Source organism: Anser anser (assembly GCF_964211835.1).
Source record: "Anser anser genome assembly, chromosome: 1".
NCBI lineage: Eukaryota > Metazoa > Chordata > Aves > Anseriformes > Anatidae > Anser > Anser anser.
Window position 1 is genome coordinate 202,438,937 of NC_139720.1, and position 15,708 is coordinate 202,454,644.

Sequence of the window (15,708 nt, forward strand, 5' to 3'; positions counted from 1 at the left end):
CCTGAGTTGGAAGGGACCCTTAAGAATCATCAAGTCCAACTCTTGATACCGCACAGGTCTACCCAAAAGTTCAGACCATGTGACTAAGTGCACAGTCCAATCTCTTCTTAAATTCAGACAGGCTCGGTGCAGTGACCACTTCCCTAGGGAGCCTGTTCCAGTGTGCAACCACCCTCTCTGTGAAGAACCCCCTCCTGATGTCAAGCCTAAATTTCCCCTGCCTCAGCTTAACCCCGTTCCCGCGGGTCCTGTCACTGGTGTTAATGGAGAAAAGGTCTCCTGCCTCTCGACACCCCCTTACGAGGAAGTTGTAGACTGTGATGAGGTCTCCCCTCAGCCTCCTCTTCTCCAGGCTGAACAGGCCCAGTGACCTCAGCCGTTCCTCGTACGTCTTCCCCTCCAGGCCTTTCACCATCTTCGTAGCCCTCCTCTGTACACTCTCCAACAGTTTCATGTCCTTTTTATACTGTGGTGCCCAGAACTGCACACAGTACTCGAGGTGAGGCCGCACCAGCGCAGAGTAGAGCGGGACAATCACCTCCCTTGACCTACTAGCGATGCCGTGCTTGATGCACCCCAGGACACGGTTGGCCCTCCTGGCCGCCAGGGCACACTGCTGGCTCATATTCAACTTGCTGTCTACCACGACCCCAGATCCCTCTCTTCTAGGCTGCTCTCTAGCGTCTCATCGCCCAGTCTGTACGTGCGGCCAGGGTTTCCCCGTCCCAGGTGCAGGACCCGGCACTTGCTCTTATTGAACTTCATGCGGTTGGTGATCGCCCAGCTCTCCAACCTATCCAGATCCCTCTGCAAGGCCTTTCCACCCTCATTCGAGTCCACAACTCCTCCAAGTTTGGTGTCATCAGCAAACTTGCTCAAAATACCTTCTATTCCTACATCCAGATCGTTTATAAAAATATTGAAAAGTACCGGCCCTAAAATGGAGCCTTGAGGGACCCCACTGGTGACCGCCCGCCAGCCTGACGCAGCCCCATTTACCATAACCCTTTGGGCCCTGCCCGTTAGCCAATTGCTCACCCATCGTATGATGTTTTTATTTAGCTGTATGGTGGACATTTTGTCCAGTAGGATCCTATGGGAAACCGTGTCAAAAGCCTTGCTGAAGTCCAAAAAAATCACATCAGCTGGTTTCCCTTGGTCCATCATACGGGTGATCTTATCATAAAAGGAAATCAGGTTAGTTAGGCAGGACCTGCCCTTCACAAACCCATGCTGGCTGGGACCAATGACTGCTTTGTCCCCCAGGTGCGCCTCAATAAGTTCGAGAACCATCTTCTCCATGATTTTACCAGGCACTGACGTGAGACTGACAGGCCTGTAATTGCTAGGGTCTTCTTTCTGACCCTTCTTGTAAATCGGCACATTTGCCAGCTTCCAGTCTACCGGGACCTCTCCATGTTACTACATTATTAGTACTACATGTTAGTACTAATTAAATAAGCAACTCAGCATGATGCATTTGTAATTAGCAGAATAATTCTAACACTATTAAAAGACATGTTGAAAATATATCTCACTCTATGTGGACACTTTAACAGATAAGTGCAATGTTATTACAAATTGTAAGAATATCACATTTGCAAAATTAAAACTTCATATGCAGCAAACCTGGTTGGTTTGAACAAATTCACTGCACAAACATTAAGAAAAGAATCATACTGAAGACATATGCTACAGAGAATAAAGCAACCATTCATAAAAATCCACTTGGAATAACAACACATATAATGGCTCCTAATTTATTCCAAGAGAATTTGAACCATATGGCCTATATTACTATATTAATGTAATGTATCTGTGAAACGTACTTGCTTAAGTGTATGTTATATACGTAGCATTTAAAAGAGGAAACATATTTAAGAAAAAATTGTGCAGTCTCAAAAAAAAATAAAATTGAAATTGGAACAATCATTAAAAAAAAAAATACAGTGGCCTTAAACTAAATGTAAGTTTGTGACCTACAACGGAAACTGCATCAAAATGTCTTTTCATCATGCTGGAAACTCAAATCTGCATCTGAACTTTAAAGCTCAGTTATTTCTCAGCCACAGGACATGAAACACCTCACACTGCATCTACAAAGTATGTGAGAATAGCAAATAATGTAGACCAGACTAATGAGTTCTGATGGCTTAATACAGGACAATTTAAGAAATTACCATCTCCAGCTGTCTGCCCTGCCCTTCTGACAGAAACTACTGCCCCTAAAAGAATTGGCAAAATAGGTGGTACGTCCGCTTCTTAGCAAAAACTGTTCTTGGCAGCTGGTGTTCTCTCAAAGTGCTATCAGTTTCAATTTTTGCTCATGGTACTTGTTGAACATTAAAGCATCTGAGGGCTTTGCTTCATGATCCATTTTGCATCTAGCAGGGGAGGCCACTGTAGGGGAGAAGTTGGGTAACTGTTTCTAATCGTAGAGATGAGCTGTTTTTCTCTTGATTAATGGGTTGCAGGAGGAGTGAATGCAAATATGACAATTGGGAATTGTCTTATAAATCTTAACATAACAGATTGCCACTACCTTCCTCCGGACCCATTTCACCAGCAAACTATATTGCAAACTATATATACTGCTGTATATTGACTACTTAGAGTAGGCAATGTGCCATAATAAGGTTTTCCTGGGCTTAGAAGACTGCACTTATTTTAAAAATCCTGTGCAACACAAGTATCTTCAAGCAGACCATTTTGAGAGCTGGAATGACTAAATGCTTAAAAAGGAATTTAACAAATAATTAAATTCAAGGAGGTGATTGTCAGGGTGCTGGGAGAAGCAGGGGCTCCTTGGGGTGGCAGGACACGGCCTGGCAGCCAGGGCCAATCCCGCCACACCATCCAGAGCACAGGGCAGGCCAGGGGGCAACTGGGCAGCCCCAGCCCTGGTCACCTCCATAGGGATGGGGACATGTCGGGGCTAGGCTGGTGTGTCAACCCAAAGGTGGTCCTGGAGCAGTGGGACCCTTGGCAGGAGACCAACATCCTACGGCACCACTGGGGAAGGGACTGACAGCCTTGGTCTGGGCTGAACTGGGACACAGACAGGGTTGGTGGAGGTCCTGAGGAGGCTGGACAGGGCTGTCAAAGTGTATCAGGGCCCTCAGAACCCTGACAGTGATCATGGTAGTCCATGCTCCAGTGGCCATTAAATTTTCATTAAGGTTCAGTTTAATGATTTATCTTCAAAGGAAATATAACTTACATACACATCTGTGCTGAGAAGCACAGATTAAGAAGCATTCTCATCAAGCTTATTTGAGATTTTAGATAACTTGGGGGTAAAAAAAAAAAAACAACTGATTTCTGCTTAATTCTCCAGGGAGGCCAAGCTCTTAGCTGTGCCCTGCACATGACAAAGACGTGGATTACAACCTACAGCACAGAAATCTCATTCAAAATCAAACCTAAGGAAGACATCCCCTACTGAGAAAAAATAAATAAATAAATAAAATAAAAGCAGCTTAGATCAAAGTGGGAGGTATCAATCAGTTCTAAAGCTACTTGGTTTTGTGTCCCAATGCAGTGTTCAAACGTTGTGTTCAGACACTGGGAGCTTCTTCAGAAATAATGCCAAAATTGTGAATCTGAACCAGAAGGATGGCAAGAAAAAAAAAAAAGCATAGTTCAGAAGCCTAGTTGCAAGACTACTCAATGGGAACTGGCGAGAGTATGCTCTGATTTCCGTTCCTCAGGCAATTGAGGGATTTGGATTTTAGGTGACATTTGGATGTTCAGTGCCCATTGGCAGAATGACTAGAGTGCTTAAGCTCAGGAGTGCTTGGCACCCAATGAGAGGAAGCATAGAAGCCAAATTTAGATATTCTGAGTCCTCTGGATCCATGCATAAAAGCATGGGTTCACCCCACTGCTCACTGAGCACTGTAATGAGTAAATAGCAGACAGGAGTGTAACTGTCCTACAGGGGGTCATTCAAATGTTCAGTCAGATGAAACCTATTCCAGTTGGTTGATAACAGAAAACAACAAAGATAAATAACCTTCTATATTAGGAACTTTGACTTGTTGCCTCAAATTAAGATGAGTCAGAATCCTAATACTGAGATACTGAAATGCTTAAATTAGAAGTACTTAATGAGGTATTCTGCTCTCTCCCTTAGTCCTTCAGTGTCCCAATTTTTCACCTGTAAAACAGGGATAATTCTACCCTGTCTTGCAAAAAAAAAAAAAAAAAAGTGTTGAAGTAAATTCAACTGTATGAGGAATAAGGTTTGTAGAATCAGCTTCCACACCTGAACAAGAAAAGAGGGCACAGATCCCCAGAAGATGGCAGTTGAATAGTTCTAAGAGATAAAGCTTAAAGAAAAGCACTGAGATGAACATTGGTTTCTTATTGTTGATTTCTTTGTTAAAAAAGACAGACTTTAGCAAACAATGAAAGTTTTGATTTTTTTCGTTTATGAATGACATTCCAGGGCAAGCTGAAAATCGTGTCTGCTCATTCTCAGTCTTAAGAAGAGGTTTAAACTCAGAGTTTTGGAGAAGCACATTTTTAACACTTCCATGAGGACTGCAGCATTGGCTTAGACCTTGTTATGTGAGATTCTTTTCATTGATGTTGATGCTCATTTTTATACACCAATGTTTCATTCTTTTTTAACCGGTGACATTGTTTAAAGTTTTTCCAATATTCAATTGCAAAACACTCATGATCAACTGAATAATTTGAAATGGCACATAGTTTCCAGAGATATGTTCTCACACTTTGATAGTTACAGAACATTGTGACGCAGAATGGAAAAACGATGGAGGAGGTCTGGCTGCAAAATTTGCTTTGTGGAAGTCATACCTTGACAACAGCAGAAAAATAAATAAATAAGTAAATTGAATCATTACAATGTGATTGAATCATTACAATGTGTTTAGATGAACAAATTAAAAATAAAAGGAATTTTGAATGATGAAAGACTACCTGCACACCTTCACAGTTCCTTTCGGTCATTTTGACTGTGAATTTACAATTTAGAAGAAAAAAGAAAAAAAAAAAGAAAAAAAAAGAAAAAAAAAACTTTGCTAAGGACTAAGGAGGACCAAATTAATGTTCATAAGCAGGTCTCTCTTTTTTTCTTTTTTCTTTTTTTTTTTTTCAAGGAAAACTTCACTTCTGTTCCTCTGACTTGCTACATGAGGATGAATTTCTGGTCTGCAATGGAGCCCTTCCAGGGTAATTAGGTTACACTCACATTGACTGATTTATGAAGTAAATCTCCCAGGACATAAAAAGGCAAAATGTAATACCAATGGAGAGTACTTGTGCATTTAAAGATCTGTGTGTGTCTGTATATTTTACTGAATGAAAATTTCCATTCTGAGAACCTGAAAATGTAGGGGTTCTCCTCAGCTGTGATTTACACTTATGGAGAAATTTTTTGTGTATTGTGAAAATTCACATTTTTTTTTTTCTTGGAAAAGGTTCTGTGATTTTGAATCTCTAGAATATTCAGTGTTCTTTGTGATTTACTAGACTTGCATGTAACATACAATCAGTCTTAGTTCTGATTTTGGTCTTTATGTACAGATAAAGTTAAATGTGAGTAAATGAAAATTAATGAACTTTTAAAATTAGAAAATGTCTGTGTATCTGATAGGTTAAAAAAAAAGTATATAGAAAATAGACATCTCTTCTTACTGATATGCTTCCTAAGATTTTTTACAAATTCAATGATTTTGAATTCTAACATAAATAAAACACACTTTCAGAAAATAATCCATGCAAATTACCTCTTACAGGTTCACTTTTAATTCATAAAATATTTAGCTCTCTTTTTAACTGGTTATATTTATAGATATTTTTTGCCCACTAGCTACTAATATTGAAGGTTTCGAAAGGACAGAAATCTTCAATAGAAAAGTCTTGAGGTGTTTTTTATTGCCTAGAGATACATATTAGTACTTCCTAGCAGTTTATCCTGAGCCAGTATAGTCAGCAGAAGCTTTGTCACTGGAGTCAGTGATTACAGGACTGCCCTCTTGTGAGTCTCCAAATTTGAAGAAAGGTGAAGGACTAGCCAAGCTAATGATTTGATGTAGTTTCTGCATTCCTGGCTCTTCTGTAAGAGCCTTTGGCTCTTCTTTAAGCCTTTGTCATGGTGGCTGTGAACATGGCTAGAGCACCGTTAATTAAAACCAAACAAACATACAAACAAAACAACAACTGTTAGGAACTCAAACTTTAACTTTGACTTTCAGTGTTAATGTTCATTGTTAACTTGTTAATACAAGTTTATACTGATGGACAGAAAGAGGGACAGGTAGGAAACTTATGATGTCTTGCCATGAATTTTTTATGGAAGGACTTTTATAAAGAAACAGTTACAGGAAAATATATATCCTTATTGAATATATCTATCCCTCTTACCAGAAAAGGTATATCATATAGACGAGTCTCTAAGCCTTTCATTCCAAATTTCCTCTTATGATAAGCCTGAACAGGTGTGGTTGTATTTTATGTGCCCCACATTGAATACCTTCTTGCTGTCATTCCCATCTTTTTAGAAAGCAATCATTATTCAATGTATGTTTGAAGTCTTCACTAGCTTCTTTGGAAGTTTTTGTCTCACTAGCTTCTATGATCAGTATTCATTTAACTTGACTTTTATTATCAATACATGAGGTGTCTATTCCAAGATAGTAGTTGTCTATAGCCTGTGATTTGTCTATGGACAATGAAGAGAGACTATCTCAAAATAGCAGTTAATAATATTGGTCTTGGATAAATATTTTGGAATAGGACGAACACCAGAGTTTGTCTTTCTCAGCGGATTATAGCCTGTACCAGATAAGGTAAACGCTATGACTTTCTGCCCATGTTCAGACCCTAAATACTAGGCCTGAACTGAACAAAAAAAGATGTCAGTTTTACAGCTAGAATAGTTTCAAAGCATTTCTTATAAATTAATTAGAGAGCATATACATGCTGGGAGACAATAGTCTTCACAACAGTTAATTTTTCTGTTGTTTCTCTGATTTAGATTTTCAGTTTGGAAATTTTATTTGCAATCAAAGGGTGGGCCTTTGATGTGAGACAGTGTTCTACTTGGGCCTTTTAATTAAATGGCTCATTCCATAAAACATAAACACTTTACATAAAAATAAGTTAATCTAGTACACCTAATTAAGCATTATATATTGGAGCCACACATCAGTGACTTGAGTTATATCAATGGACCATTTCATTTATCGACAGTGACAGCCCAAGTTCTTAAATACAATGATAAATGAGTTCTTTTCAAGGGAATGATACTTCACCTTGGCAGTTCCCTCTCTTTTTTAATGCTTTAGAGACAGGTAGGAGTGATCGGTTCATAAGTATCCTAAACAGGCACTCTTCCATTTAGTTAGCTTCCACAGTCTATCTCCCTCACTAAACTCTTCAGGGTTATCTGGAGGTGACCAGACCTTATAGTCTGGTCTTTATAGTAAGAATATCTTTGGGAGAACATTTGTATAACCATCATGTCTCTTACCAAATAATTTTGAAGACAAAAAGCTACTCTGACTTTGTAAGACACAGAGCTGGCTCTGTTTAATGTTGTTGAGTGCACATCTCAGGCCAGAGAGGAATTTATCTTACCATTAAATAGAGGTGAAGAAACATTTCTTTCCCTTCTTTGATGATATGAAAGATTTGATAATATGAAAGAATGTAGTTCTGCTTAAACTCATTGAATTCAGTGAAACGAACATAAATCTCATTGATAAAAAGCAACGTATTGTAGCTCTTTGAGAAACTCTTTTTTTTTTTAATGAAATACAGTAAATAATGTCTTAATCGTATTTTTTTGTAAAACTTGGCCTTTTTCTGTGCAGGATATTTTCACTTTCCATGAAGATATTAAAAATTCACAAAAGACCTAAATGTAATGCTACTATTCAAAATTTGTATTAGATGGAAGCTTTAATTTTGTTGCTACATGTATTTATTTTTCTTCATGGGCTGTAATTTTGGCCAGGCTATGTAATCTACAGCAATCGGGTATAAGTTATCATCTGCATTCTCTTAAGCAAACTAAATGTCTGGCTTAGGAAAGACAGAAAAACTATTTACTATCCTTTTATAGTAATTAGAACTAACATCTCTGCAACAGTTTTAGAAAATCTTCTGGTATCGCTTATCATTAAAACTTGTTTTACTGTTTTGCAAATAAAATTACTCTTATCTGGTGTTGTAGAATAAAAGCTCTCAATGCTTTCAAACTGATTGTGTGAATACATGCCTGGTTTCTCAAGCTGTCTAAACACTTGCCTAGTACTGAGGTGACCTGGATGTCCAAGGATGTCCTGGATGTTTCAGATTGTGATGGTTTTCCCATAAACATTTTGTTATATTCATTAGCCCTCAGCAGAGGTCTCATAACCATTGAACATCTCAAATCACAGATGCATATGTTCAGGCAATACATTTGAGCATTAAGTATTTTTTGTTCTGGAGGTTTACCTGTGGAATATTTAGAAATACTGCCAGAAATATTGTAATTTCCTACTTTTTACACTGTGGATTCAAAGAAGGGCTATGTTTATGTACTTTTTAATTTTCCCTGAGTTGTCTTCTGGTCTGCTGACAGCCAGTAAGGTATTAATAAAAGGAAAACCTGTCTTCTGTATGTTGCTTATACTGTTGCTTGACTGTGAGATAGGCTATCTCCAAGAGATGATCAATCTTGAGAGGAAATTACTCTTCATCAAGTTACTTAATGAATGGTCTTAATCAGTCATGGGAACCACAGGCTCAAGCATGGAGCTTCCCAGTATTGATAGAAATAGACTCTGGTTTCTCTTACAGTGTTTGAAACTGGGGCAGGATACTCAATTTCATGTATGGTTAACAATATTTACTCAATTTCCTCACATGTCAATGGTGATAGAACAGAGAAATGGTATTCCTACAGTTGGTCAGATTAAAGGATTTAATAAAGGTGCATTAAAGTGTGAAGCAGCATTTTCCTCATTTGCACACTGAGGTCCTGCTCCCCTGATTACTTAAAAAGATGTGATTGTTTGCACAACAGCACCATTTTGTGGTGAACCACTGCACTGGGTCTAGCTGAGATGGAATTTATTTTCTTCATAGCAACCCGTAGGAGCTGTGCTTTAGACTGGTGACCAAAACAGAGTTGATAACACGCCAGTGTTTTACCTACTGCTGAACAGTACTTTACATGGTGCCAAGGCCCCTTCTTTATCCCACTGTGCTGCTGCAGTGAGTTAGCTGGGGTTGGGTAGGAGACTGGGAGGTGACACAGCTGGGACAGCTGACTAAAACTGGCCAAAGAGACATTTCATACCAAATAGCATCATGCTCAGCAGTAAAACTGGGGCAGGGAATAGGGGAGGAGTTTTTCCAAGGTAGCCATTACTCGGACTTTGTCTAGGCATTAGTCTGCTGGTAGGAGGTGGTGAGTGATTGCCTTTACATCACTTTTTTTTTTTCTTTCCCGTCGTTCGCTTACTGATTTATCTCTATCACAATTCATGAGTTTTTGTCACTTTTGCCTTTCCAATTCTGTCTTCCATCTCATTGCAAGGAGAGAGAATGACTGGATGGGCGAGCTGATGGCCAGGGTCAACACACAGTGGCCATGTAGTTCCTTGTCAGAGTTCCTTCAGTACAAGGCCAGGAATTGACCTGTCTTGTTTCCCACACAAAATCCTAGAAGCTGTAGGTTGGAACTGTACAGGGAGATAAAGTGTAGTCTACAATTTCTGTAGAAAGTATTATAAAAATCTAACCCGCTACCAGAGTTGCTCCAAAAAGATTTTGTTACTGATTTTGTCACACAAAATACTCCAGAATATAAGCACACAAAGAGAGTTTAGAATTACCTTCAACTTTTTTTTTTTTTTTTCTCCATTGGCTGTCATAGATGAGATGGAGTAAAGATTAACATTTCTAGCATTATTCCATCTTTCAGCAGAAACATGTATGGATGAGTTAGAGTATTTCTGAGAGAAGTAATGAGTAGCAATGGAGCAAACTTGCCCCAAATGGACATTGGAAACAGTGTCATCAGTACTGGTGATTCTGACATGATAACCAAGATGATTATCTCTGCTGAGGTGCACATTAGGTCAGGAGCAGAAATGTGTTAATGCAGTTATATTGCCTTCAAAACCTGAACTGGGTTTTCTCTGTTGTTCTGCTCTGCCCTGCAAGGTCAGGGCTGTTGAAAACACAGTCCACTGTATAGTGTGGGCATGTCCTTAGCTAGCCAGGGACTGCTAGTTTATGTGCAGGAAAAGTGATGTATTCTTGAAGGTAACTTTGAAATAATTATCCCAAGGTAAAGTACATTTTAGAGTGCTCAGGCCTTCATGTATTTATTATTATTATTATTATTATTATTATTATTATTATTATTATTATTATTATTTTAGTTTGCTGAAATGCCTTCAGAGTGTATTTGGCACTGGACTAAATACAGCCTTCTTAAACGGAACGGGTAGGATACAGTTAAGTGACTACCTCAGTCTTGCAAGGATGAAGAGAAACATACAGCACATATAAACAGGCCTCTGAGACAAAAAAAAAAAAATACTGTCTAAGGAAGAGATAATAGATGATACCCAAGTATCCTGGCCTCCTGAGAAAAGTAGCATGCCCATACACACATCCATATTTATACAAGATATGTGCATTACAGCTTGAAAGATCTTCTAAGACTTGTTATCTTAAATTAGACCATGGCTACCATGCACAATTGGCAAGTATCTGATGTGTGAAATCAACCGTCTGGAATATCTAAGAGAAAAGCAAAGCTGAGACAAATTGAGCTCCGTTGGCCTCTCTAGTCTGATTAGTTCATGCTGTCACTGAAAGTGAAGCTGGATCTTTGGATGTCATTCTTCTGTTGTCTTACACGGCGATGTTAGATATTTCTGCTTGTTCCCATTAGTACTTCCTTGGAGTCATAATTAATTTATATTAGCAAAGACAATTTCCATTTGCTATGACAGTTCTCCAGCTCCCTCAGGCTTCTCAAATAATAATAAATTGTCTAAATAAGAGGCATTACTTTACTTCTGCTCCAATGTTTCACATTTTGAGGGTCCCTAAACCTACCCAGTAATGCGCGTTTAATAAATTGGAATTCAAATGGACTACCAGTCCTCACCCATATCCCTAATGTGGCTTGACTTCAGTGTTATTTTTTTTTTTTTTTTCCTTGCAGTGATGTGCCAATCCACTGATCATAAGAAGTTATATTTGGAAAACTACACATGCTCTTGCTGAGTGGAATAAAAGGGTGAATTTATAGCTTCCCAGTTGGATGGAAGAAACCATTTTTCATACTTGTGTGCATGCACAGGTGATTAAGGGAAAAAACATGTTTTGTCCTCCTAACTACAGTCAGATTCAATGATTAGTGTCCCAAATCCATTCTGTCAAATGCTGAACTATATATATTTAATGTAGTTTCTTCATCACTCATACTTCTTCTTGCATAGTTAATAAATAGGTTCTTGTTAGCAGAAAAAATGAGAGAAAATGCAAATTGTTGGTTGGAAATGTGTTGTTGATCTTGCATTGGGGGGTTAACTCAAGCATTTAAATGATTTTTTCTTAGCTGTGCAATACTGGAAGCTCTGCATACACAGATACATTCATGTCACACTCCACTACTGTTGGCTACCGTCAATAATTGCTACCATTTTACTTTCTGACAAACTCTCCTTAAAATGGGATTCTGTTTTGGCAGCTCTGTGAAATAAGCTTGAGATTCTTGTGCTCTCTTATCTCTCATTTTTGCAGAGATAAACGTCCACTTTCCCAGAACCCAAACTATTGCAGAAGCTGGAGTGACAGTCTCTCAGTGAGCTAATGAGTGGAATAACCTCAGGGAATCAAGGATTTGCCTGCTCTGCAAAATGACAGTATGATTGTAGCATGAACAGCAATCCTAGCTGTATTGTACCTTGTATGGTTGTCAATGGTTGTAATTACAGATAGTGGAGATCTTTCGGCATTTGAGGCATCTTTTGCCTCATTTAACTCTATTTCTCTTCTCTTGGTATCTTTTCAGCTTCCCGTTCCTGGAATTAGGTATATCAGCCCTTCACAGACATATATAGCCTGTATCAAAATTTCCATATCATTGCTGCTTTAATTACCTTTCAAGTCAGAATAAAGCTTATGTAGACAATTATTTCCCTAAGACACACCTGATGTGCACTGCAGGTAAAATCTGTATTGCCTCATCAATGTCTTCTGACAGGGTTTCACAAATTCTCCAGGGTTTCAGCTTTACACCTGAGGTGGATGGATGTACCATCCACCTATTCATTTCCATTCAGTTTGCTCAGAAGCTAGGTAAACTGGCATTTTCTGCAGTGATTCTCCAGAAAGCCAGTCCTTCTGAATCCAGCTGCATGCATGCATGGAAATATAGAATATATAGAAATATTTATGTGTAGAAGAGATGATGACAATGCATATAAGGAAGTTAGGGTGTATGGTGAATGCAGGAAATGTGAACCACTTATGTGTATAAATAGCAAGGGAAGATTTGTATGAGTAGAGCTTGGCCTCCTCTGCAGTTTTTACTGTTCTTCAAGCAGGACAGACTAACTCATTTTAAATGGGGATGGAAGATTCAAGTTGTTTTGTGTCTTTGTTTGATTTAGGTCAGATAGCAAATGCTCGTCCACTCCATGTATCAAAGGATTTCAGTCAGGGAGATGCATTCACTTTCTGCATGAGGTGCAACATCACAACTTTTCCCTCATATGGCGCTTGACATCTGTCTCATAAGCTTACCACAAGGGAAGGTAAGTCTCTGTCATTGTGAAGAAGATTTAATGTAACATGAAGTCAGGAGCTGAGCTCTTAAGGGGCAGTTTTAAGCGCTCACCTCTACCCCAACACAACCCAACCCTGCATTAGCCCAGGTTTTCAGCTGTTCAGACACTTCTGAAACGTACAGATCCTTGCACTGAAAAATATCAGTATTTCAACTCTAAAAGTTCAAATGTCACAAATATGATTACATATAAGACTGATAAATTTGTATGAGAAATAATGAGAAAAATGTTGCAGTATTCTTTATCTGCCTTGAAGTTTATGAGCATTCAGAATACACTTTTCTCGGTCCTCCCAACTGGACTTGAAGCAGGGTTGGAAACTTTGTAGGGTCTTTTATTTTTTCTCAGATAAAAAAATATAACCAGTGGTTCAAAAGCCTGGGGTTTAAAATAAACCCCCAGAAGTACCAAGCCTTAAAATAAAGTAACAAAGATGGGCAACACTGGACCATACAACATAAAAGTTGTCAAGTTCAAAAAGATCTTGTCCCAAATGCACAGAAAAATAAGAATGGGAGAAAAATCATGAGGGTGCCTATAATTAGAAAACATAATTACTTGGGAAGCATACAAAACCAGTCATGGGTTAAACAAGGACAAATCCTGTTTTTAATAACTGCCAATAATGTGCAGGTTGCTTATTCCTGCTACCCCATTAAATGAATCAGATCTAAATTGATCATACTTTTCCATACCTATTGAATCCTGCTTCTTCATCTGTAGCCACCACTGTGTGATTCTTGTCATGGTGTCCTCCAAGCTTTGCCTCCCCACTGTCTCTGTAGAACCTGGTTTGTTCTCTGAAATCCTGGCTGTGATTGCATAGATGATTCTGGTCCCTTGTTTTGCAGGGACAAGGAAAAGCAAGTTGTCAAGAAAAACTCATATGACTTGAACAATAATATACTGAAATGCATAATCAGGGAGAGAAAACTGATATTTGGGAATCTGAAGGCACTTCTCTGTGCATATAAACAACAGGGGTTTACTGAATATATCTTAAAAAGCAATGTCTTATGTATGCATTTTTTATTTCATATTACTAATGTTGCCACTTAAGGGATACATAATAACATGATGTGTGTTTGCTTCGTTTCTTTATATTTGAATAAAGATATAGTATTTTCTTACATACATATAAAATACATCTAGTAATTGATCTAGCTCTAACTCTATTATGGCTGAAGGTTCAAAACAATAAAATAAAACAGTAGGTAGTGTATAGCAACAAATACACATTAAAAGCTAAAAGAGTCCAAATAATGTCTTTAATGGAAACTACAGCACACGAGGAAACATGTCTAACAGTTAAATATGATAATAAATACAAGAAACAAGACTTTTCAATATGGCATTTTTCCCATACTTCTTGGAAATGGGAGAATAGACAATAATAAAAAGTTGGGAGAGTGAAATATAATATTATTCTTCATCAGTCATTCTTTTCTCATTCTAAAGGCTGTTATGAAAAAGAAAAAAAAGACTTTGAGAAACAATTTTAAAAATCTCAATGTACTGCATTTGGTCAGATGAACCTGTATTTACATTTCCAAGTTTTACATTTCTAAGCCTTGCAAAACAGTTTTCAGTCTTACAAAATTTGTTTTATTTTTTTATTATTATTATTTTTATTTTGTTGCCAGTTAACCTGTTTCAGAAATGCTGCAGCAGAAAAAATGCATGTAAGTACCATACTATGCAAAATCGGATGATTTGTATGTATAGTTATCTAGTATGTGTTGTTTCTAAAATATTTTTAAAAGTATATTTTCTTTTTTCATAAGAAGGAGGTCAATGGAATGGATAGTCCCTCTCTGCTCCACACTGGTGTGGCCTCACCCCAAGTACTGGGTGCAGTTTTGGATGCCACAGTATAAAAAGGACATAAAACTATTACAGTGTCCAAAGGAGAACTATGAAGATGTTGAAGGGTCTAGAGGGCAGGACGTATGAGGAGCTGTTGAGTTCCCTTGGTTTGTTCAGCCCAGAGCAGAGCAGGCTGAGGGGAGGCCTCATGGCGGCCTGCAGCTCCCTCACGAGGGGAGCGGAGGGGCAGGCGCTGAGCTCTGCTCCCTGGGGACAGCGACAGGACCCGAGGGAACGGCATGGAGCTGGGACAGGGGAGGGTCAGGCTGGGTGTTAGGATAAGGTTCTTCACCAAGAGGGTGGTAGGGCACTGGGACAGGCTCTCCAGGGAAGTGATCACAGCACTGAGCCTGCCAGAGTTCAAGAAGCATTTGGACAACGCTCTCAGACACATGGTCTGATTTTTGGGTTGTCCCACGTGGAGCCAGGAGTTGGACTCCATGTTCTTTGATGGTCCCTTCCTACTTGGGATATTCTATGATTCTATGATTTAAGAATGTATAAATACATTTTCTGTGATTCAGATTAAATTATAATTCAATTCCTAACCTGAAAGAAATAAATATAGTTTCAAGAATTTAATAACAATTGCATATATTTTATTTTTGCTCCTAACAGACTTTATTTTTAAATTACATTGTTTTCCAGTAAATCTTGCAGCTGAGGGGAGGCCAAGTGGTAGAAATCTAAAGCTGTGCCAATTCTAAAAATGGGGAAGGGAGAAGACAGGAAACTACAAGTTCATCAGTCTAAAATTCAGCCTAGGCAAAACAACGAAGCAGCTGGTAGAAGTCTTGACTAATAATTAAAACAACAACAACAACAACAACAACAAAAGACACTAACTAATGACAAGCAATATGGAAGTATGGAATTATGGAGAATAAATTTCCTGTAACTTAGTACCCATTTAAATGTTATTCAGATTGATACAAGTAAGAATTTTCTTGTAATATGAAGTACATAAATTTTTATTTGAATTTTACCTGGTATTATAGAACAACTTACC